Source organism: Cydia splendana, chromosome 12, assembly GCF_910591565.1.
Source record: "Cydia splendana chromosome 12, ilCydSple1.2, whole genome shotgun sequence".
Classification (NCBI taxonomy): domain Eukaryota; kingdom Metazoa; phylum Arthropoda; class Insecta; order Lepidoptera; family Tortricidae; genus Cydia; species Cydia splendana.
This window is the reverse complement of record NC_085971.1, coordinates 5924663-5951849: the sequence shown is the minus strand read 5'-3', so window position 1 is coordinate 5951849 and position 27187 is coordinate 5924663. Positions and strand designations below refer to the sequence as shown.

Sequence of the window (27187 nt, the reverse complement as noted above, 5' to 3'; positions counted from 1 at the left end):
TGTTTTTACACGTTTTGAAATCCACAATAGGTAGGTACACCTGCTGGAATCAAGAATTCGTCAGTGTGCCGTAATGCCGAACTTGTATGTATTCAGGCAAAGTATTCCCATCACTTGAGCCCTGGCCAGAATGCTCAGCCGAAGCAATGTTACTATTATCTCGCTATCCGTAAGAACTACGCTTAATCAAACAGCTCAGTTGTATTGTATTGTATTGTAGTTGTGTTGTATTGTAGTTCGGGCGATTTTCCGCAACTCGACGACTTGCGCCTATTTTGCGTGATAGGGGGTGGGCTAGTCCTGCCAGCCCAGCTCCTCGAGGAATCCTATCAAACCTTTGATGTTTGGGAGGTCTCTCGGGGATCCGAGATGTTTTGCCCTCCGCTCCGCTGCATTCCAATACCACGTGAGAGGCTGTTTCGTCTTTTTCCATGCCTCCACGGCATAGGGGACTGTGTGTGACACCTGTTATAAAAAGATGTCAGAAGAAACATCTCAGTTATACTGGTTACGCTGAGCCTCGCTGAGCGTACAACTTGCCAGAGCCTTCCAGCAATCAGAATGAAACTCCAGGTCCGATAGCGACTGCAGATAGGATAATCCATTACAGTCTCGCCGGTAACATCGTTACGTTTCGGTTCTGCATTTGCATACAGACGACCGATGAAAATGTGTTCCCATTTATGCTTAAATTAAATGCAAATTTCGTTTCCTCGTGCCGATTTTCCTATAATACCTACCTCCTATCATATGCACTGCTTTAACCGTGCCGCGTTAATTCCTGAATTGAAAAGGGTAATGCACGTGTACTACTCATACTGTATGATTTTCCCGCTTCTTTTTTAAAGACTTATTGAAATATAAACTTACATTTCAATTTATACACTTTAAACATATATACCTGGTTGATATTTTTAACTCAACTCCTCGTTTAAACGTTTTTCCTATCGCTCGGCAACCTAATGAACCTAATTTAGAAATATGAGTAGGCTCTATTTTTCACGAAAGTGACTGCTGAATCTAATTTAACAACAATCAAAATCTGACAAACCGTTTGGGCCCCCGAAGCGCCAAATAACATACTCAATACTTTGTGTAACATACATTATACCTTCTCTTCTTCGTTTGCAGGCAAAAGTTAAATTAACTCATTTCACCACAAACATGAGCAATCGACTAATTCGCACTTTATTGTTACACAATTCCATCGTAACACGGTTCTTAAATTAAGAGTTACTTATAAAGCATAGTTCGGAAACCAGAGCGGCCCATGACTCAGAAAACTACAAAAGATAGTCTTTCGAAATCTGGGACAATGCTCTGCGGAACCACAATGCAACGTCATCCTTGGCACTCCTTTTTGGGACGCCCGTTGTAATATTTCGGGTGTGTTTACCATTGATATGTTGCAAAACGTTACGTACGATTAATTGAAAATGGCGCGTGGGCTTTAATTAAGCACAAAAGATGTTAATAAATTAACTACGTTTCATAAAGTCTTGGAGTGTTTATAGCTTTTTACTTCTTTTGAGTAGGTGGAGCTGGAGTGACGTAGGCTGCGGTCATCAAATGGATGGGTGACCGCTTCCGTGCTTTGAATGTATCGTTTACTCTTTGAATAAGGGTTGTTAGCTACAACAAACAATGCTGGCTTTCGGGCAGCTTGAGAACTTTAAGTAGCACAATCCACAAAACCTACTTTTTCCTTTCATAGGTCAGAGAGCAATCCCTGTCGTAAAAACTGATATGAGACGAGTGAACCCAGGAAATCTTAAAAATACAACCAGGAAAACCCTAAGATAGGGACGATAATGTTTCATTAGCAGATTAGCACTAACACTAATCATAACATAAAGAATGCTCAGCGAGGTTTCAAGTTTAACGGGCAGGCTAGATAACGGTAGAATATTTAATGAATTCCTCAGTTTATGACGATCGCAAACACTTTCTGTACATACGAGTAGTAACATTTCCTCTTTTTATAGCATTTAGACGTCCCAAATTCTTATCATTCTTAGGTCCCGTTATTTCTCGTTATTCTTAGTACTGCGTGCTGGATTGTAGTCATAGTCTTACTACAGGTCGGTTTTTATTTGATGGCACTCGGGAAAATGGGTAGAAAAACTAAATTTATTGTTAGTACGGCTACGATCCACCTGAGCACTAAATTTGGATAGAAACATGGGCGCTATCGGTGCTCTGTGCAGACGGAATGGAATTCTGAAATTACCTGTCTGTTATTTATTCAGTGATGTCCAACATCGTATTAGTTGCATCAAGATGTACCAATATATAGAAATAATATCTATATCCCGAAATAATAGTACGATAAAGATTTATTTATACTACATATACTGTAGTGTGCGATAAATAAAAACTCGCGTTACGTAATTATATTAAAGAACTTGTAAGAGATAATATTAGTGGCCTTCACAAAAAACGTATCCAAGCAATAAAGAACACCCGTTTTACCATCCATATGGCTCCTCTACACGTTGGGCCAACGTCGGCCAATCCAAGGGACGCATTTATGCGTTAGAGGGAGCAAGTGATATTGCTATCTCATTCTACCGCATAGCTGCGTCCCTTGGATTGGCCGACGTTGGCGCATCGTGTAGAGGAGCCAATAGAAACATTCGTCCGACGAGGGTGCCTGCACTGATGTATTCAAAACTTCCACCGGCATTTCATTTATTTCCATCTCCTCTTCACATTAAAAGGATTAAAATTCTGGCTAACTTTGTTGCAAGGTTGCAACGTACAGGTACAGTTGCAGCGATCTATCTTTTGAACAGCCCCTAAACCTCTCTGTTTCTAGCGTTTTGATTGTTTCACCTGTACCAGAGAGCAACGCAACTCTCAAAACGAAACAGTTTCTGACATATCTCCGTTTTGTATTAAAGCTCATCCTATGGTGCGAAACACGAGTAGGTAAGCGCCACTTGCACCACTCCATTAACCCGGGGTTAAGCGGTTAAACCGTTAAGTCCAGTGTCAAATTATACTGGTAACCATGGTAACTCCATCAGGTTTAACCGGTTAACCCCGGGTTAGTGGGATGGTGCAAGTAGCACTAAGAAGTTACAACAAATACGTATCCAACTGAAAATTCGATATTATCCAGCTATATGTTTTTGGACTCTTCAGTCTACACTAATACTCACCACATTTACACACATTATTATTATGTTCAATCACTACACCTTATATTATAAATAAAACAAAGTCCCCCGCCGCGTCTGTCTGTTTGTATGTTTGCGATAAACTCAAAAACGCCTGAACGAATTTTCATGCGGTTTTCACCTTTCAATAGAGTGGTTCTTGAGGAAGGTTTGTGTACAATTTGTTAACCCGTGCGAAGCCGGGGCGGGTCGCTAGTAACATATATGTTCAATTAACATCGCAAGTATCGCAACCAGCCAGATTTAATTGTTCCAGCTTCATTTGACACGTATTCATCGAACACAATTTTCGCTCGATATATTTACGCTACGATAAACATTTTGGTTCCTTTCTCCGTTTACGGTAGTTATCTGCGATGGGAGATTAGAAAGTATCGAATCATCGCTCGTACGCGTCCCCTTTCGTCAGCACATTTGGTGCTTGGGTGTCAACACTGGTTACACAGTATAGGGACAACGATAGTAACTTATCTCTGAACAATTAGAAAGTCACGCTTGATATCCAAATCTTGGGCGCAACGACTGGGTAAATAATAGATACCAAGTTAAGCAACGTTCTTGTCGCATTTTCTTTTTGTTATTATCTCTCAGCGAGACAGCGGGCGTACAGTGGACGGTTTTTTCGGCGTGATAAAGCAGACGTCACTTTTTAACCCCGCGCAGCAGCAGGACTGCAAAAATAAATAATCATAGGCCAATTTTGCTGAGATCGACCTAGTCCCATGTCCCATAGTAAGTTCAGTATAAGGCTCGTGGTATATATGTGGGTACTAGACGATAACCACCTACAAAACAAGAGACAGACACCTACAAAATTATCACGTTAAAAACTACGTCCATCATATCCGTGCAGCTTTTATAAAAATACTAAATTTGTTTAGCGACTAAACAAATGATAAAACCGACGACTTGGCGACTTGTACGAATGACGGTTGATCCTACTAGTCCCTATAATCCAGGTCAATTCATTGTCCCTTTGTGGAGTTTGTCACTTGTTTTTTTTTACTTTTCTGAAGCTTCAAGAATGCTTGTCTGAAGATGGACTACTATATATAAATTATAAATGTACTCTGCCGTAAACTTCACTCGATGAGGTCCGTACCTCAGTACTGGGTCAACAGGTTCAACGCATTCAAGATGTTCGCACAGGTCACCGAATACCAATAACCTTATAGCTGCCTATTTATATTTTATATGTCCGATGCGGATCTCGAACTTTACGATGGCTAGACTTCGTCATAATTCACGTTAAACGTGAACGTGCAGCGATAGCATTATCGCAATTTTCACGCTGTGTTTATTCAGCGGACGACAGTATTGTTCACAAAATTAAACGTCAAATACACTGGAATCCTTCGTATTTTACTAAGCTTTATCATTACTTTACACTCGAATAACAAGGATTATAGTCGCTTTCATATTTAATCGAATGAGCTGAATTCAAAGTTATACTAAAGTCATATTAGCGTGCCATTACGCCGAACGACGAATGGGGTGGTGGCGCCGACACTAAGCTGAAAACTTACAATAGCTCGTAGGTATGTTACAGTAAGTAAGCACAGTTTCAATTTCAAACTTAGCTCATTTCTCTAAACCGACTTTTAGAGTGAAAATTCTCGTTTAAGTTTATCGAGTTTTAAATTCAGACTAGGTAAACTTAGTCATATCGATATTCTCAAAGTTTTCATATGACAAACAGAGGTTTCGTTTGAGTTGGCGCAGCCGAAGTACCAGGCTAGCATAGGTACGACAGGTGCGGAGATTTAGCCGCGAGCGCTGCGCAGTAGGTCAACAGGTTCGCTCGAGCACCAGCGCAGAGACGCGAAGTCTCTCAACCACTTACTTAGAGCTTTCATATACTCCATGCAGCCTGACGTCACGAAAGATTGGAGGCAAGATTGATGTGGCAGGAATTAGGGCAATCCCCCTCTCCGAGCGCATGGCAGAGTTATATTCGGTACGAAACAAAGTGAAGATTTTCCGCTCATAACAATTGTTTGTTTTTGTTCAACAATAGCAACGATTGAAACTAATAAAAAGCTATTTCGGGATTTCGCTGCCTTCCGCTCGGGACGAGCAAGTAAACAATTAGATATTGGAGAGTTTCGGAAGTGTTAAAATCATCTCTACAAAATTGTTATTTAATTTCATCAAGATTTCCGTTAACGATTTCGACGGAATTTATATGTATGGAATGTTGGACATTATACCTAAATGTACTTTTAGCATCATCACAAAAAAAAACAATTTATATCGTAAACACACTCAGTACCAACAATGTACAAATTGATAGCGCACAATGTGCGAAATGGGAATCCATTAAATTTCAAATCGTGCTACTGTGCCTAGTTATTAGGCCGTCGCCGTCCAATAACGGATGTCCGATGATCTATTGTTTGTCCGTCCGTATGTCTGTGAGCTGTCTGAGAATGCCGCGTGGCTACCGTTTGTACAATGCATAGGTTGCTGCGTTATTACCCTGTTTATCTATTAAGGTTCAACCTGCAAATTCAGCTATGGTGTTTGCATTCTCTGTAAACAAATCCCAGCAAACATGATAACGTAAAGTGGGCAGGGTCGTCATATTTACTACGTTAACTTCAGCTTATTAGTAGTGCGGTTACCGCGGCTTCTGTAGGTCCTGAGTCCTGAATTCCTGATGGTCTGCGCGGACTACTGGTTGAAGGGTATTCTTAGTTTGTGATCTAAGAGTAACCTACTAAATCTTACAGTAATACGGCCCCGCCGTTATATATATTAAGTTGCTTGTGTCGTTGAAGTAATGTTTGTTAAAATTATTTTTTTTGTTTAGTGCTACTTATCACATAGGGGCTGTCCATAAATTACGTCATCGATTTTTGACGAAAATCATGCTTCGAATTACCCCGTTTCCTCCTACGTCATGCTACCATTTTGTACATAAAAAAACCAAAAGGTAAATTAACATGATAGAGACAGACCAAGAATAGTCTGCAGCGGATTTGATAGCCCACGCAGTGAAAGTGTTATTTTAAACGTCAAACTTCTATGAAATTATGACGTATAAATGACACTTGCACTGCGTGGGCTATCAAATCCGCTGCAGACTTTTTTTGGTCCGGCTCTAACATATTGGTTATTTACAAACAGGTTTTGGGATTAGATGCCTCTGATAAACATTAGTTCAAATAATATTTTAGGAACTAGAAATTATAAACAAAGTGAAGTTTATTTTTAGAATAGTCCTCTGTGTTATTTGGTGTGGCATTTATTGTACCGTTCCAAATTGCCCTAAAAGAATAAACGTGTTTCGAACATGACACTCCCAATATGGAGCATGCTAAAACGGTGACTATAGTTAATTTTGTTCAAGTCGGGCCTGCGTTCCCCGCTCGGCGTATTGATTTTTGTTATTTGCATCCCGTCTGCTCTCCTGCAGCTATTGTTGGATGGGAGTCGATTGTGGTTACTTTAAATGCTTCGCAATTTTGGACGGCATTTGGTACCAAAGTACTTGCCCCATGGCGCGGAGTGTTTGCGCCGAGCTGCTGCAATGGGAGACATTTGTTGTGTCTAGACTTGCTAACTGTTTTTATCTTCTGCTACTTTCGTTACGTTCAAGAGTATTTAATTACAGCTTATATGTTACGGTTCATTTGTCTTTATGGCACCAATTACGGTCCCATTTTAGAAATAAAAGTTACTGTAACTGCTTTTTGTAGGTATACGGTTAAACTAACTAACGTATTAGACACGCCAATGCAGTTTTAAAAGACATTTATACCGCACCGTTTTCTGCAGTGCCATGGGAAAACCCGATGTATTTGCGTATCTATAAATCTTTCACCGGCGTCTAAATTGGTTTACCTACAATTTTAGTAAAAATGTCAAGAGGCTGCGAATGCGAATGTAAACAGAGTTGTTTATGTCGATCGCTATTTCGAAAGCTACCTGACATGCCACTCCCAGTATTGTCTGGAAATAGTCTTTCACGTGTGTTCAGGAATTGGGTCGCTCGTTCGGGCCATAATTGTTTATCTTTGACTCGTCGCTTCGCCGCCCGTAATGTCCACAGTAAAATGGCATGCTCCTAAACTGCATTGCACAATGAAAATTTAACGTGTCGCTCTAGTTAGAATAGAGGCGGTCACGATACTTTCTGAAATCTCTGTGGGTTATGGGTCAGAAGCGTTAATTTTAGACTGAACTATAGGCATATTTTATGGCTTGCTTGAAATTGTGGATACAGAAAACACTTATATGAATCCGCAACTCAACTTAATAAATCCAACACAAGACAAGACATCGATTGATCAAGAGTTAAAAAATAAATTCAATAATTCAACAAAACCTAGTGTATAACGAAACGTGATTCATTCTCATTAAGTTCAGATACTCCCGATTCACCCCTTCCATAATTCATTCAAAGCACCAACATCCATCATGACGTGTTCACTTAATTTGAATGACATAATCGTCACTACATCTGAGAGCTTTCGTCGAGTCGTCCCACGTGCTCCCTTAATAGTCTAATGGTCTAATCGGCACTTTGATGGTATCTTCCGCCTTAGCAAAGTAAATTTAGTAATTACCGCTCAAGATTACCTGGTAATTTGAGGCGCGGAAGGTATCGATCATTCCACTTAGGAAACACCCCGATAGATTTATTAATCACATAATCACCTTATTACTCTAGTATAAACTCAAAGAGTACCTATTTATATTGCATGCTTGATGAATGATGATATTGTATAGAATACGAAAACTAAAAATCTAAATGCGTTTGGAATCAGTCGACCAAGTTTTACCAGGAGCTGGAGAAATTATTAACGCATTTTTTTTTTTCAAAGTTGCAAGAAAAAACGAGTCGGACGCTTTTGACAAGAAAATTACGTTAGTAGTCGCTTTTCAGATAAAAGCGTCAGTAGATAGATATCTATCTACACGGTTTGCCGTTTAAGGTCTAAAGATTGAACAAAAACTGCAACTAAGAAGTCAGTGCTCCGCAGAAAAACATTCTTGCTATACCATACCTCTTGCTGCTGTTATCGTGTATTGGAGTCTCGGCTGTACCAAAAAAATATTAAATAATGCAAACTCATTAAGACCTATTTTGAAATCAGTCACTATTTTAACAGGCGTGCGTTATCTGAAATTGGAATGGTTTCGTTAAGTGAATTATGCTAATGAAAAATGTATAGTAGACACCTTGAGATCGTCCTTGTCAGACGAAGTACATAGTTCAACGGTCCGTCTGCCCTTTGCGAGTGTAGTCTAGGCCGCTAGACCGTTGTCTCACTCCGTTAACTTATTTTGATCGCGAATTATTAAATTAACCTAGTTCAGTTCGTGTTGCTAGGTAAAAAATTTTTAAAAGATTGAGTTTAAAAAATCTGTTTTTAATAATTATTCTATAACAAAATAAATTTGCTAATCCGCTAAAATTTAAAGAGCTAATCAATCAGTGCTATAATAAGCGCTGTGAGTTTTAATATTCTATTTTGATCGATCATTGTTGTAAGTATAAAGTAACTTCGAAGAATTATGTCAATCGAAAGTTTTTACTTGATTAAGTTTTACAAATACATTAATTCTTAGTTTAGTTACTGTTAATGGTATTGTTTGATCTCCATACTAGAACTCGAATCACACAAACCATTCATCCCATATCCCCAATTCCCCACTGATTATAACTCTGTTTGTCTGTTACCTCTTATGCTTAAACCGCTGAATCGATTTTGATATGGAGATAGTATAATTTTTATCCACAATCATCATCATCCCACACAGACGAAGTCGCGGGCAGAAGCCAGTATAGACATATGTACCTATTATGTATTGATCTAAAAAGTAGAAGATTAGATTACCTAAAAATTCTGTAGATCTTTCTGTTATTAATTTTTTCGTTAGCGGCCGTTTTCAGTATCTGGCAATGCAGACAAAAATATGCAAGTATTTCAGTATCTGGCGTACGTGGGAGACGTCGCTGACCTAGTCGCGTCTAAGTTATTACTATGTAACTCTATTTATCATGTTTGATTTCGTTGTTTAACCGATTTACTTCTCTCTGCTCTTACGCCTCTTTAATGTGACATCTAATAGATGTCAAAAGAGAAGTAGAAACCTGAATCGTGAGAATTTTAAATGAAAATTGCTGGCATCTGAGAGATTTATCATGTCGGGAACAGTAAAACACGCCTACGTTAATAACATGGATAAGCATTGTTCCATGTCTAATTGTCTACAGAAAGAGAAGTTATGAAAACGACGCGTCCGGACAATGAAAATTACTTTAAGTAATTAATAAGATGTACCCTGTTTAATTAATGATATTACTTATACAATCCAACATGGTATAATGATTAGTACAGAGCAGGTTTAAAGAACATACAATTCCGATCATAAGTTATTATAAGTTAATCATCACTTAATTTAGTATTCTGACTAGAGGACTATTTTTGTGAAATAAACAATATTAGTACTTTCAGCATGGATATAGAATAAATAACTTTCTTTTATTATACGGCATTGATTTTTAGTAATAATTGCATACTTGTTCCATTATATTCGATTCACTGTTTGCTTTGTTCCGGAAAATACAGAATAACATCAACATATTTCACTGAATGTGAATGCATTATCTCAAATGCAGCAAATGATTGTTGGTTAATTATGCTCTACTGCGCTAGGCTTTTCGGTGGCATCAAATGCATTAAAATGTAAATTCCATCTATAATTTAAGGCAATCCAGGCAATAATGTAAGTGGCATGACTCAACCTAAAGAATTTCTGTTATGTCGCATTTAGTCATCAACATTAAAATATTCCGGCTTAACCCATGAACTAAAGGTAATGTTGATGTTGCCATTCATTCAGTTTATAGTCCTTTGTATTCGGTGCTTTGCTTTCCCTTCTGAACAATGTTATTTATACTTAAAGCAGGCTTCACTCGTAGATATAATGTGTTAAATCGATCAATAAAATTAGGTGCTGTAGTATATTTTACAATGTTAATATTTTTATTTCCTTTTTAATTGTGGGACGTATCACATTACAATCTATAAATTGTACATGCAGATGGAAATCACAAAAAAATAACGATGATCAACTCTGTCTAACGTTAATTATCGTTCATTTTTTACTGCATGTACAATTCATAAATTTTACAATGTTACAACATTGATCTTTTGACATGATACAGAAATAACAAAAGTTGGTTTGTTTTGAGGCGTCTTTGCCCTAGTTAGACATGGACAAAGTTTTAGAAGAAAAACCTTGTACCCTCATACATATAAAAACTTAAGATCCGTCTCGTGCTGACACAAATACTGTGTAAATATGAAAGTCGAGCTCTTCTTTGTGCGACATGCCAATAAAGTCTATAAAAAGTACTAACAATTTCAATTGTTTACACTCTCACCATTAGGTAGTAAACCACGATTATAAAACTAATATTTAGAACATTATAAGGTTGACTGGTAGAGAATGCCTTATGGCATTAAGTCCGCCTTTTGTACTATAAGGTTTTCTTTTGTGCAATAAAGATTAAATAAATAAATAAATAAACATTCTTCAAAGAATTTGATGTTATTTCGTGGAATAAAATTACGTTTATTATTTTGCATTAGGTATTTAATTTGATTGTTAAAGAAGGTCCAATGTCCATAGCATAATTTATGCCGGCAAACTTCGTGGGCGTATTTTGGGCTAGTATTTTTTTTTTATAATAATAGCGATATTTTTATATTCTTTTTAATGTTTGTTACTTCAGAGCTCCATCATTTCGGAATATGGATTTATTAAAACTAGGTATTTACTTCCAGATTGCTCCCATTTTTGTCAAAATCCAGTTCTGACCATGGGATATCTATGGAACTTTTCAAATCTTTTAGGCATGCATATTTTTGTATTTTCATCAACAAATGGAAGCATTTGTATTAAAAAATCAGTATTTTACATCCTAAGACTTGTTGTAGTTGCTAGAAGATGACATTTCAAACTGTGATGTGTATTGATGTGTACTGATCATGTAATTTTCTGTCATCTTGGCCCTTTAGATGGTAGCAGAGCGTGGTTGTTAAATGTCATTCTAATTTCGAATATCGCGCCTTATTTGAATCCGTCTCGCACTTGACGATTCTTATGTCAATGTCACTTCATATTCTTGTACTCCGTGACCCATGTATTTTACGAGTCCTTTTTATAGAAAATTAAAGCAATCTTTACTAGATTCCCGTTAATTTTCGTTTAATTTATCAGGTTATGGGCCCAGTAAAGCCTAGAAAAGAAGGCAGTGCGAAACTCTCAGTGCAAAAAGTGTAAAAATGTGTACATTGATTTGACAAAAAAAAAACGTGATTTGCAATTGTTTCTTCGTAAAAAGATTGTAAAAAGTGTTTGAAAAATGGCATCAAATAATCAAATGGCATTAATTGAAAAACTAACCGGCCGTGATAATTATGCTACATGGCGATTTGCGGTAAAAACTTACCTTCAACACGAAGAGTTGTGGGATTGTGTTGAACCGGCTGCAGACGCTAAAACAGATACAAAACGAGACACAAAAGCAAAATCAAAGATAATTCTTTTAGTTGATCCTACAAACTACGTACATATTCAAGAGGCCAGCACCGCCAAAGAAGTTTTGGGAGAACTTGTCAAAAGTTTTCGACGACTCTGGGCTGACACGCAAAGTCGGCTTACTGCGTGATCTGTGTAATACCTCGTTAACTGAATGTCAAAATGTAGAAGAATATGTGAGCAAAATAATGAATACTGCCCATAAGCTCCGGAACATAGGCTTCAAGGTGGACGATGAATGGCTCGGAACATTGCTACTCTCTGGTCTACCTGAGTCATACCAGCCTATGATCATAGCTATTGAAAGCTCTGGCGTGAAAATAACCTCAGATTCTGTAAAAGCAAAATTATTGCAAGATGTCAGATGTATCGAGACTGATTCTTCACCTTCAGTATTTGTCGCTAGCAAGAAGTTGCACAGAAGCCACAAGAAGCAGTCTAAAGGGCCAAGATGACAGAAAATACTGATCATGTAATTTTCTCAGCAAAAACAGAAAATCTGACATGCATAACATGCCAAGAAGGTAAACAGACCCGACTACCTTTTAAAAGTGAAGGCCCCAAAGCTAAAAGTTTACTTGAAGTCGTTCACTCGGACCTATGTGGACCTATGGAAACTCAGTCGCTTGGCGGAGCAAAGTATTTCATTACATTTATTGATGACTTCTCAAAGAAAGTGTATGTGTACTTTCTCAGGAACAAGTCAGATGCACTAGAAAAATTTAAAGAATATAGAAACGAAGTTGAGAACCAGCTCAATGCCAGGATCAAGGTTATTCGTACCGATGGTGGAACCGAATATGTTAACAAGAAATTCTCTGACTACTTAAAAGGTGCAGGTATCATACACCAGACAACCACACCTTATAGCCCCGAAAGCAACGGCTTATCAGAGAGGATGAATAGAAGCCTTGTGGAACGAGCAAGATGTATGCTTCAGAATGCCAAGCTACCAAAGAAATATTGGGCTGATGCAGTACACACTGCTGCTTATGTGATCAACCGCTCTCCAACTAAGTCTCTATCATTCAAAACTCCTCAAGAAATGTGGTCTGGACAAAAGCCGAATGTGAAACACATGCGCATATTTGGCTGTGAAGCTATGGTCCACCTGCCCAAGGAGAAACGTAAGAAATGGGACCCCAAAGCACACAAGATGATCTTCATTGGATATTGTGATCATACTAAGGGCTACCGATTTATAGTACCTGAGACCACTACAGTAATAAAGAGCAGAGATGCTGTATTTCTAGAATCTACTGTGAAAAGAGATTATGTTCCTGTAGAACTATCTTCAAGTGACCTGGCAGAAAATGATAATACCCAGGAGGAAGCAAATGAAAGTGTCAGTGACACAGATGTCACATGTCTAGACAGCTCATATGATACAGTATGTGAAAACAGGTCTACCTCAGACAGTGATTATGTACCTGACACAACTCTGGATACAACTGCAGTCAATAAGATGGAGCTGAGACCTAGAAAGAATATGGGTACTAAAAAGTCAGAAGAAAATACTTACCTGTGCTATGACGAAGAACCTATGGAAAATGTTCCTGAAACATATAAACAAGCAATTAAATCAACTGCTGCTGAAAAGTGGAGAAAATCTATAAAAGAAGAATTAGATGCTCATGATGAACACAATACCTGGACATTGGTAGAAAAACCCCCAAATGCCAAAATAATAGGATGCAAATGGGTGTTCCGCATCAAAGAAGAACCAACTGGTCAGCGCTACAAATCACGCCTGTGCGCTAAAGGATTTACACAGACAGCAGGTATTGATTACCAAGAAACCTTCGCACCAACTGTAAGGTATGATTCAATTCGGTTATTACTCTCTCTGGCCGTTCAACAAAATCTCAAGATGGTCCAACTAGATGTCAAGACAGCTTTTCTCTATGGCGAGCTTGAAGAGACCATATACATGGCTCCACCAGAAGGACTTCCTCATGGAGAAAATATGGTATGTAAACTTAACAAATCATTATATGGTTTAAAGCAAGCGCCACGATGTTGGAACAGCAAATTTGATTCGGTGTTGAAAAAGTTTGGCTTTATCAGTAGTAAAGCTGATCAATGTGTTTATATTGGTCAAGTCCATAACAAGAAATGTTACCTATGTCTATATGTTGATGATGGACTATTATTCTCAACTGATGAATTAGCTTTAAAAACAGTAACTGAGGAACTGAATAAAGTATTTCAAATTAAAGTTATGGATAAGCCTAGCAATTTTGTTGGGATGCAAATTGAAAGGTCTAGTGACTATATATTTATTCACCAAACAAAATACATAGAGCAAATGTTGAATAAATTTAATATGCATGATGCTAATCCCAACAGTGTTCCTGTCGATCCTCACATGAAGTTGCAGAGGGGAGAAGAAGAGCCTGAGAGGAATCTGCCATACAGAGAAGCAGTGGGATCTCTCATACACCTGGCAACTGTGAGTCGACCCGATATAACGTTTGCTGTCAACCTGGTGAGTCGATTTCTTAATTGTTACAACCAAACACATTGGAATGCAGTGAAAAGAATTTTCAAATATTTAAAAGAAACAAAAGACTATGGTTTATATTACAAAAACACTAATCAGTCTTCAGAAGTGACTGGTTACAGTGATGCTGACTATGCCAATGACCCAGACTCACGTCGTTCTGTGACCGGTTATGTTTTCCTAAAGAGTGGAGCAGCAATAACTTGGTCTAGTCAAAGACAGCAAACCGTGGCACTATCGACAACCGAGGCCGAATTTATGGCTGCATGCGCAGCTACTAAGGAAGCAATGTGGATCAAACAATTTCTCACCGACATTGGTGAATATCAACAAGACACTTTGTGCCTTCACTTAGATAATCAAAGTGCCATAAGTGTGATTAAAAATGTGAACTTTCATAAAAGATGTAAACATATTGAGGTGAAATACTTCTTTATTAAGGAAAAGTATCAGCAAAAAATCATCTCTTTAGAATTTGTTACAAGTGAAAATCAATATGCTGATATTCTTACCAAAGCTTTGTCAAAAGATAAATTCAATTCTCTTAAATTCAAACTTGGAATGTGTTCACTTGGATCTATATGATTGTTATTTCTTTGAAATTGTTCTTATGTTGTACTTTTGTCAAGCAGCTACATGCTATTGTTATGTTATTTTAAGAGGCTCGAATTCAAAGGGAGTGTTAAATGTCATTCTAATTTCGAATATCGCGCCTTATTTGAATCCGTCTCGCACTTGACGATTCTTATGTCAATGTCACTTCATATTCTTGTACTCCGTGACCCATGTATTTTACGAGTCCTTTTTATAGAAAATTAAAGCAATCTTTACTAGATTCCCGTTAATTTTCGTTTAATTTATCAATTATGTAGGCGGTTTTTTTCTGTTAAAGATTACATATTAGTTTTCCTAATACTTTATACATGTCCACCCATAATAAATATGTAGGTATTTTAATTTTACGTAAAAGGCTATACAGTTTTGCAATAATTTATCTAGTCCTTATTGTCTTTAAGTTCCTGTTGATGCGAGAAATTTATTAATTACTACTCCGGAACTTATTCAGTATAATTGGACTCTAAATCCTTTTTCGTCTAAATGTGATTAGTTAATTTAAGAGCGAGGATTTTACTTACGGTCTTAAGGTCTTGCCGTGGAATTGATAATAATACAGACGCTTTAACAAAACCGTCACGGAGTGTTATGGCATTGTATTTTCCATTAATTTGCTTTCTGAGATCCTCGTGAATGGATCATGAATCATGATGTCGTTGGTATCTATAAAAACCGACTTTGGCTCTTTTGGTTGCAGAATTCTTGGAGAAATTCTGAAACTATTTTATGATTTAAAACAGACGCCGCCGTGGTTTATTTTAAATTAAAATAAAATAAATGTGCGTGCGCAATTTGCGGACGAACTTATTTGTAGTAAAAGATAAATTTATTGCGCTACTGGGAATCATCTTTTATAAAGTTAACAATAAAAGTTTGTACCGTAATAATAGTACCTACTCTTGGTTTTAATTTGTGTCTTGATTGACTAAACTGTAATAACGGCGAAGTTTAATTTTAAGCTCTAATCTTGGAATTTTCGTCTTATTGTTTAGCCTTTATCACTTGCCTCTAAAATGAACCACATCGTGCAAGGATATCGGGTTTAGTCATTGTCAAGGCATTCAGACCGTTATGCAAGTTCACCCACGCCTTCTGCTATCGCATAAATATTGAATTTATTATATTTCGTTTTTTCTAAGAATTGGTAGGTACTATGCGACTCAAACTCAAAATCTTTTAAACTAGAGTAACCCATCAAATTTAACTATTACTTTTATTTACTTTGATATTCAAAATATTTCAGAAATATGTATTGGTTTTTCTTTATTTCACCTCTTGTCACCCTGCACGCACCCTACGTGCACCCTGAAAAAATAGCCATATTTTACTTGCCAATTAAAGATAAAAGATTCTTTCGATTGTTCTCAAAGGGTTCACCTTTAAGCGTCTTTGCTTTGACATTTCTTTTAACAATATCAAATGCAAATCCGTGCAAAACGTGTATGTATACATTCAACAGAATGTTTCTGCTGTAATGTTAATAGGTTATAGCTCCCGAAGCAATTTCCTTTGATTAACCTCGTTCATGGTCACCACTCTAAGTGCACTATCTTCCTCTTATTATCTTGGCTCTAGGAGTGACCCAGTTTCACCGACAGCAAACACCGATATGAAAAGTAATGCGAAAATTTACTAATATGCCGAAACTCTACGCAATATGCCAACAGACTTATGACTAACGACATGGCATTTTATCATAATTACATAGCTTGGAATTTTCCCCATGAAATGCTTTTTCATCGTAATCCCGTTCAGTGTAATTTTATGTCGCATTATTATTATAAGTCACGCAGCTCTGGTGAACCAGGGAGGAGCGAGAAATTCTTCTAAGTAACGTTGTTTGCTGCTTTTGTCATGCTAAGATTGCTAAGAAATCTTATTACGGATGTCTGTCCAATTACTTCTGTTAGTATCACAGTGCTTCTTCGAATAAATATATTCAGTAATTATGATAATACCGCGTCTGCTGCTGCGGTCCGGCTTTTCTTACTTCATATCAAATGTTCAGCCAACACCTGCCATTCACATTATAATGAAGACCCAAAATTATAATGGCGAACTCACAGCAAAAATCAATAACCCCTCGTATGATGGAGCGACGGGAAAAAAAGGAGCTGCCACACACGCCGCAGCGCAATAAATCTTCCTTACGTTTGCTTACCAAGTGTCGCCTGAAAATACAACAAGCAAATTTGTGCGAAGCCGATCGGCACGTTTGTGATCCACGGGCGTGGTCCTCGTATATTTTTATTGCCTCCCTTCGGCGGTGTAAGGGATAAAACATATTACTTAACTGTCGCCCAGCGTGGTGCACCTTCACTATCTACTTCTCTGTAAAACATCATATGTATTTGCTTGTCCAACTATTGAAATCATCTAAGGGGCCGCCGCCGCCTTGATAGTTTGCGTTTTAAAATATAACACATATGTTTTGAACAATAACGTTGGGGTAAAAGCTATCTTTAACCAGGATTACAGTAATTTATGTCGGTTCAGTTGCATCCATGTCGAGCCCTCCAAAATTTTAAAGGCAGTCGACACCGTTGAATGATTTACTTATGGTTGTTTATCTTCGTTCTCAGTAATTAAACTCGGAGGAGTTAATGAGATTGGGCTGATATCCTGTGCAAATGATCATTCTTCATCATTATTCAATTAATATATAATCTGATCCAGCACTCATTTGCCAGACGATTGCTCGCTTTTGATTTTACGATGCGGTTTATGAATCAACGACAGTGCATTCATTAAAACGGGACGCATGTGTAACTGGACCGCTCGGACCGTTTCTCACATGACTAAGCTTCAAGACGATGAAACTGTGTTAAATGGTTCAAGTTTATGGTAAGTAAACCACGACGCATTATAAACGTGAGACAAGACGCAACAAATTATAAGATATATAAGACAAGGTGTTCACGATAAGTCTCCGTTGGCGTAAGACTATTAAAGAGATTTTCCATGAAGCCTTAGGATATAAATAATGTTTATAACGAAATTCATGTCAAGAATACAGTATTTAAAAATAAAACTTAATAAAAGCGCTTAGATAAAATGTACATGTACTAAGTTCTTGTTATTTTAATAAGCTCCTCTGATTTATGCAAAACATTGAGAACATTATTTAAATTCCAATTTACCCTTAAACGAGATAAAGAAATACTGAATGTAATGTTAAAGATGCCGAGTTATACCCGAGCATTTCACAACATTAAATACTTCAAGTGCTTTTGGAAAACTCAAAGTCGTAAACAGTCGTAAGTACCCTTTAAGTACGCACGTATTCCGATTCACACAAATGGCTCTAAAGTGGCTCGAACCAATTTATTAGTTAACCGTATTTTATTCGTCGACAATTTCTTTCACTTATTTCACTATGGGAACCTCTTGATTAGTTTTACGTTCAGTCTTCATAAGCCATCGTCTGTCGTCAACATCTCTTCGGTGTGGACTATTTTCGGAGTCTTTCCTTTCTGTCGTTTCTATTTCAATATTTGAACCAAACTTGTTTTAAACATTATGTAAGACCGGAACGGAGAGTGACTTTCCTGTCATTGTTATTTTAGAGTTATCAGAATAAAAGAACCAACACATAGTTATTTTGATCGATTTATTGAACATTTTATTTCTGTATTTAATGTCTTCATTACCAAGAATTCAGGCCTCTCAAACGGAATTTTATAAAGTTTTTCTATGCTTGCTATTAAGTTAACATGTTCTACTTTTTTATCATCTTAATAATCAGATGTTGGGATTCAAATCTATCGGAGTGGCTAAGGGTTATTATATTGATCTTTTGACCGGCAACACACCAAACGGTCCCTCTTCCTTGTTACGCTATTGAAAAGATTTATTATCCTAGTCTTTTCTTCGTCTTTGTTTATTTTTGTTAGACCTTTTGTCAATACAACATCTGTTTCGGTTGCTCTTCGCTGTCGGCTACTTTTGACTTGTTTCTAAGCCTCGTCTCATCAAATAAGCTGAGTCATATTTAAATTATGTCCTAAATCCTATCCTATCCTTATCGAGCTACTTTCTTTGCACAAGCGGGGTTGTAACTTGTAAGAATAATGGTATCATCTATCTGGCGTCAGTAAATTCTGATATCGTCAGCTTTGTATACATTCGTTATCATATCAGCCGCGGCAACACAAGGCTAGTTCGACGCCCCTCAGCAAGCTCGACGCGCGCCTCCTGCTGCGCTCTCCCCTCGCCTCCGCTCCCCCCGCCGCCTGTTTGACTGACTGACTGATGCAGTTTCCTCTCGGTCGTCGTGGAGTCCACACGTCTCGTCTACGTAAAAAGCTTCACGTATCCGAGCTTTGTATGTTTTATGTGTAAGGTGTCATCAGAATTACGGTGCCGCATTGTCCTCACTTAAATCATCTAGTGCTTGTGAACCTGTGAACGGCTCCGTTGACATATCTTATCTTAAAGTGATTAAAACTGTTTGTTGTTGCAATAGTATTTTAAACTAAGTTTTAACATAATTTTTAAACACGGGATGTTTTGAAACATTAGGATCTTTATCTCAAAGGTAAGTGTACAATGCATTGTACTTAGTGACTTCTTATTTATAACTAAAATTATGGAATTATTAACATGCATGCTATTTTAATTTTGCCGATTGTACTTCGATAGCTTACTTAACTTGTCCTAGTCGTTTTAGTACCTACAGTTACAGTATCATTGTAGCCAGCCCTGACATTGTAAACCGTAGTGAGCTCTTAATACATCCCAATCCCAAGCAACGCTCATTTCTCCCAGGCCATCTAATCCAGGAAACAGTCCTGTATAATCAACGGTAATAGAACTAAAACTTGATCGTTCTGTTGATGACATAAATATTTAATTATTCCACGATGCGACAGGGCAGAGGGCGAGCCCGGTGAGAGAGAGCGGGACGTCAATACCCATACAATTTCAGAGGGGGTTGCCGGCTATGGGGTTTGTGTTTAGGTACTCGTGCGTTCAATTTTTCGGCTGTTTAAGGACCGATCTTATTATACAGTCGACCATTACTTGCAGGAACAGTTGATAGCACTTATTTATGTTGTATGACTTGTATGGTAAGGTAAAGCGGATAAACTGTTACCTACTGTAATCGGGACGATAACAAAACGAATATGGTAATCTCTCTGCTTTGCCTTAAGGTTGACTGATAGAGAATGCTTAATGGCTTTTGTACTGTAAGGTTTTAGTTTGTGCAATAAATAAATATTGAATCAATATGCACAATTACTAAACTCTTATTATTAAGAAATCCTAGATTCTATATCTTAACTAGATGTCAATTTATTTACTCAATTCTACAAACATTTTGCTTCTGTTGCCCAATTTTTTGCGAGACGGCCATCGATCATTTTACTAGATAGTAGATACCTATCCGGTAATTATTAATAAAGATAACATGGTGACAACCAGATACAAGACAAATATGTATTATGTACCTATACCCATCTAAACTATTTCGCATTTAGCTCGCCTACTAACCTAACCTCGCTAAGTTTTAACTTTATACCTGTAAAATATAATGAAAAGGACCGTTGTAGACCCTCATCACCTCATCAGGCAAGTTTCGACATCACTACACTAGTTTGGACATGTTCAAGATTGTTTTATGTTTGCTCACCGATATTAGGTTATCAACTTATCATTACCATGTTTGAAATAAGCTGCTTGTGACATACGTTGTTTAACTTTATTAGTTATATTTACGATGCACGTATTAAAATTCCTTTATTTCATCATGAAAATAGCAATAAAGGCTTCACTGCTATTTTTCAATAAGATGCTTTCTACGTTTACACAGTATGTTGTGTATTTTTCAATATTGTGATAAATTCCCTACCTCATTGTTTACCCCAATCCAATCATTTCCCAATATTGTGTTTTTTTTTTAATGGCATAGATATATTATCCTACGTACCTATCTATCTATTTTATTAATTTGTTATGACATAACATACGTTATACAAATACAATAAAAGGAAAAATGGGGAAAGGCATATATATGGGTAAGGGTATGGGTAAAAATGTAGTAATGTTTTTTTTTTAAATTAAATATGGAAAATAGGAATGGGATTTATAAAGATCATCATTCGACGCGAAAATAAAAGGACTGCTTTAAAATGTGCATTGGGTAAAAAGATATACCATGCATTACATGGGCCGACTTTATCGTGTACAGTCTTTACAAATCGTTTTTTCGTAATCAGTACAAGTTAATACGACTTTATCAAGATCGATGATGATCACTTGCGACGACAAGACTTTAATCTCGTAAATAACAAGCATTCCTACATATGTAAATATTCTCATAAGCAGATTATCTTGTCAGATAGCCCTAAAGGAGCAAGTTTTAATGGACTCCATAGTCTCCATACTGTTACTTCCAAGAAGCGATTTGCAAGATTCATTGTGTGAATAACGATTACACTTTCAAATTTATGTCTTCCAAACAAGGCTGGGACATTACAAAGCTTAACGCCCTCACTGGCAATAATGTGGGGCGAGAGAAATTTAATTTTTATCCGACACCATTTCGCGAGAACTAGATCATTGTTTCACAGCACTATCTCCATACATTTTTCTTTCCACACAATTGTTCACATCGCTTGTCTGTTAAGAGATCACTTAAGATCCAATGTACAGGACATTGACCCATTTATCAGATTCGATTTGAGTCACTTAGCACTAACATCAATTTTCATCATCGTAAATTGCTTATTTTCAAACAAGACGTAATAGAATGTCATATTTATGTAACAAAAGAACTCTCATTTCAAACTAATTTTTAGACTATTGTTAATTTTATAATGGGATGAGATTACATTTGAATTTCAAATGATCTGAAATATGTTACTGTTGAGTCACACTTTCATTCTCACAAGTGAATGTTGAGACCAATTATATGATATGGACCTCTCATAATATTAAATCTATGCTTGCATTAGAGATATCCATGTGAAAAGAATACATTCATCGACATTAATTTATGGGATGAGTGTGAGTGAATCTATTAGTCTTATTTGTAATATATTATCAACCCATTTAGTTTCATTTCAATCATTTTTAGTAGTTCTCTTTGCATCTTCTAGTTTGGTTTTATCTCGAACGGTATTCTTTCCTTTTTGGGGTTCTTCATAGCGTTAGTGATATATTAGCGTTTATTTAATAAATGTCTATGTTGTAAGACAGATACAGTTAAATAGTATGTAGATCTATGAAGAAATTTTAAACTGGTTTTTGTTGACGACAAATATTACGAGTTCTACTAACTCCGTGACTACCTTGGCTACTTAATTTACTAATTAATATTCAGTTAATGTTCCAATAAATTAATCGAGTTCAGTGTAACGGTTACACTTATTTCTACATAATCAATGGAACTAATAGAAAATGGGAGAATACTTTTTCCACATTCGCTAAATTATGTATTCAGGTCAACGACGTAACAAATCGCTACTTTATCCTTATGATTGATTACATCTGTTTGCTTACATAGGTCATCTTCGTTTTTAAGAACCTATGTAGTCTTAGCATTAGCTCCTACAGATCATGTTTTATTCATAATACGCATTCCTTCTTCGCTCAAATATATTAGCTATTCAAGGCATTCCTAATTACGAGTTGAAAATGAGCATCAGACAATCGGATCAAAGGCCGCTGACCTGTCTGCGGTTCCCATTGAATCGGTGTTTGTCATTAATATTTATGGGTCCTCACTCTTCTCTCCGGGAAAGACTTGAGTGTTTGTTCATTTATACCTCCGTCCGGTTCCTTACAGCTTGATAATCAGTGTTAAAGTGTGGTTGGATTGCTGTTAGCGTTACATGGTTTATGGGCAGGCAACTCTGGTACACTGATGATAGTAAATTCATGTTTTAAATCTGCTTATACGTAGCAGAAAAAGGATTGGCTGATGGTATTCTTACAAATTAATAAAAAGTGTTTGAATGTTTCTTTAGCCCTGCGATTATCTTTTACTAGCGATCCGTTCCGGCTTCGCACGGGTTAACAAATTATACACCTAAACTTTCCTGAAGAATCACTCTATTGATAGATGAAAACCGCATGAAAATCCGTTCAGTAGTTTTTGAGTTTATCGCGAACAAACACATAAATAGACAGATTCGGCGGGGGACTTTGTTTTATAAGGTGTAGTGATTATTTATGATATTGTATTGTTTAGCTGTTTTGTTCTGTGCACATACTTGAATCAATTATAAAATGCTCAACATATATTTATTTTACTTCTGACTTATCTCATTTTTTACCGAATTATGTATTCATATCATCATCAATATGATAATTAGGGTTCCGTACCCAAAGGGTAAAACGGGACCCTATTACTAAGACTTCGCTGTCCGTCCGTCCGTCCGTCCGTCCGTCCGTCCGTCTGTCACCAGGCTGTATCTCACGAACCGTGATAGCTAGGCAGTTGAAATTTTCACAGATGATGTATTTCTGTTGCCGCTATAACAACAAATACTAAAAACAGACTAAAATAAAGATTTAAATGGGGCTCCCATACAACAAACGTGATTTTTGACCAAAGTTAAGCAACGTCGGGAGTGGTCAGTACTTGGATGGGTGACCGTTTTTTTTTTGCTTTTTTTTTTGTTTTTTTTTTTTGCATTATGGTACGGAACCCTTCGTGCGCGAGTCCGACTCGCACTTGCCCGGTTTTTTTATAACCATATGACACGGTCATCGTATCGTCGTTACAGTTCCTTGACTCAGGCAGAATCTCGCTTCAAGATAGTGTAGTGTCGTGTACCGCATTTACCGTTTCCTGCCCGTAGCGCACCAATTTTGTATGGAAATGGATGCAGTTGCACCCTGCAACTAGACCTATTTTCGCAAACTCATACCTTATAATCAGCTGTTTCTACATTTACAGCTGTATAACTGAAAACGTAAAGTTCAAAGTCAACTCACGGATTACTGTTATACGAGCTCGCCTCGATACCTCAAAATCCCTTTGTGTTCGGTCGTGGATTTGACTCTTCCGATTTGAATCAAGCTTCCGGTTAATGTGGTGCCTCGAAACGAGAGTCTCCTGGTTCAAGTTAATCATGTTTTGTGTCGAACTCGTCGGTGTCGGTTTCGAAATTTTTACTATCTTAAAATTCATTTCATTTCATCAATTTCTTTATTAATAGTTAACAAATCCTGAGAATTCAGTTTGTAAACAATTAGTAACAATACCATAAGGTTGTTATAATACTCTTATATTTTTATTCTCATAATTTTTTAACTTTTCTTTTTTTTTGTGTTTTGTTTTTGCACGCACAAATAGCTCTGTTTTACTATGTAGAAACTACTTAATAAGCATGATGTTAAAATATTTTCATTAAGGAAACTGTAAGTCTAGTTTTAAGAAAAGTTCCAGTGTTATATATAACTATAAAAGACTGTTTGTTTCTTAAATAAATAAATAAATAAAAAACACGGACGCCGTGCTGAAGATATTGCTCATAAAATACTAAAGCAACTGCAGTATCCTGCAAGGATACCAAATGGATTAGATACTGAAACTTTGTTTGTTTGTATGATCTGCAGGAATGTTTTGCTTACCATAACCACGCCCTGGACATTATTAATACATAATAGCAATTGCTGTCAAATCAAGATATTTCAGTGATGGGCTAGTAAAGGTCTTAAAGCAAGGAAACTAAACAATTATTGGGAATCATACTGCGTTGAGTTAACTTACCACTAACGAACGGACGTGGGACGCGTCGGTCACTCGTTGCGAAACTTAGCTTCCACGAATACTCCTGACCCTCCGCACGCCGTTAGCATAAGTAATCTTGACACTAATACACCCAGAAATGTATACGTATGTTCAGCTACGTAATTACCTACACGCTCTTATCCCCAGATCGAAGATACAACAGTTCCAAACTGGTCGACGGCTTTTCGAAAGCTGTTTGTACATAGATAAGCATCTGTTGTGTAGCGTTTTTATTTCTTTTGCGACGTGCAATTGATTTATGATTGATCCAACCAGACGGACCAATGTCACCACCTTGTCGCTCACCATCCCAAGGCTCGAGTTATCGGCTATTGATCTGCTGCCGTTGGGATCACATCGTTAATTCTACAATGCATTGCACAACTTTTCTATACCGTGATGAGGTCGACACGTGAATGTAAAAAAACGTGCGTGGGAATCCTATTTACGTATTTGTCCTTGATTTATTATTTAAGAATTCATTACGATTATTGATAACTTTATTAACTCAAATCAGCACTTTGAATATGAGCTATCGAGATGGATGCAGAACTTTTCTATAGACTAGAGATCAAGTTTTTTTGCTGATGCTGTAATTAGAAATCTCTGCGGATCTAATGGACGAAAGTCATTAGCGACATCGCTTTAGGCACAATTTAGCAATCGTTCCAGATTCTAGATCATTCTCAAGGCTTCGGATCGTTAATAATTTGCTTAAGAATTCACTAATTAAAAAGAGCATTTAGTACCACATCTGCACAATTGCCGACACATTAGGATTCGTGGTTGATGCTTACGTGCATTTAATTTTAGGTCGTGACTGTAACAAACAGGAATGGTTTTTTGTTAACGTCAACGGAAGCGCCTGTGATGAGCACTGCACGAAGCAAGATTGCCTCTAAAACACTTGTTGATTGTCGCTTACTGATGACTCTCGGAACTCAAGCAATTATCCACCATGCATTTTAGGTAAAATAAGGTGGCTTAGAGGTCATCGGAAACATTAAGTATCTATTTACAATGCAGGATTAAAAAACTAGCGTGTTGATTCGTTTTTTCACGTTCTTAAATGTTAAATAGCGGACACGTTATTTGTAAAATATTTTGGGTCGTTTAATTCGTCTAAGGATTATTATTTAGTATATGTAACTTTTTAAGTCTCGGTAAGTTTAGCGTCGCGTGGTTCCCTATAATTTAGCATGACAGTTTTTGTTCACACCGTTTTATTCGGTTACTTACGATAGCGATCGCCTTAAACATACCAATTTTGTCGCAAAAATTGGTAAAGTACATATACGTCAGTGATAAAATAAGGTATTAGTGTTATTATACCTCTGGACACTTCAAGGTAGCTGAAAAGGCTCTTATTTCGCAATATGCGAGTGATATTAGATGTAAACAAGCTTTTTAAGTAACCGTGTCACGATCAAGACCCGTGGCATTTGCAGGGAGCATTTTTGCGACATTTAAAGGTTAATCGATATCAGGTCAATAAAGTTTTTTGTTAAGTGTCTTGTAACTTGATACTTTTGAGAAATTCATGTACATTTTGAATGTGTCACCGAGCAAAAAAGTGTATAAGGAAATTATCAAATTTAATACTCACTTTCTGTATCGCGAATAGGTGTGTTCTATACATCGTAACAATCCAGCATGCAGTCTTAGAATACCTATAAGAGTACTTATTATTATAAGTATTCCTTTAAAAGTTTACATTATGCACTGCCGCCAACGCACGTATGCGTTTATTTCCATACCAATGGCAGAGTTAGCTATTAGTCCTTCTACCTAGCATATCTGATATGTATTTCCTAGGACACGTTAAACTAGGCGTAAAGTTTTTGCTTGCTATTGTCGTCTGCGTAACCGTTTACAAATGAGCATGATATGTTACTATCGCCGCTAGCCTCAACGGTTTGCTGCCACATCTAACTGCTAACCGACATAGTTCTATGCAACTGTTCGATTTCCACTTTTTATCAGGATTTATTACTATTCGCACATGGTCTCAACGACTATAGATCTACTTACTCCTTTAAGCTTTTTTGTTAAGAGAACAGACAGTAGGTAGTAGGTATGAGCTTGAGCTTCTACAACTTAGAAAAAAATGTTTATGACTGGTACGGTCAGCCAAGAAAGTGGTAGACCACTTTCTTGGCTGACTATACCTAGGTATGCTAAAAATCTTATATTCAAAATATACGTTTGATAGATTTTGTGAACATTATAACTGTGTTTACTTACTTACTGTGTAGGTAATTGTGTAATTTTTACACATTTTGGGACTGGGGTTAAATACGGGAATGTAACAAAGATCGCTCTATTAATCAAAACCTTACTCACTATTACAACTTGGATCAATAATCAAATTCAAATCATCAGTCTACTGACTAATGTCTACACAGTGAATATAGGGCACGTCCCACATATTAGGTAGGTAAAGGGTATTGAGTGTAAAGGGCGTGTGCTCCTGGGCGAGTCAATTAACGCGCAGACTACACCATTAGTTAATCTGTTCCGACGAGTCGTAAACCTGGTATATTACCGCTGATACTTTACGAATATGCGGGTCGTATATCGCCCATA

At 37.1% G+C, this 27187-nt stretch overlaps 1 protein-coding gene across 4 annotated transcripts in view; it reads left to right on the top strand.

Annotated features, from left to right (window-relative positions):
• LOC134795374 (tyrosine-protein kinase Src64B) overlaps window positions 1-27187 on the top strand; it is a 99353-nt gene that overhangs the window by 14950 nt on the left and 57216 nt on the right. Inside the window, exon 1 of one of the 4 annotated variants that reach the window (XM_063767204.1) lies at window positions 18889-19396. The exons of 2 other annotated variants lie outside the window; for them this stretch is intronic. The gene's annotated coding sequence lies outside the window, so the exon portion shown is untranslated. Of the gene's footprint in view, window positions 1-18888; window positions 19401-27187 lie in introns of those variants that run through there. One more of the 4 variants, XM_063767205.1, reaches the window with a different exon arrangement.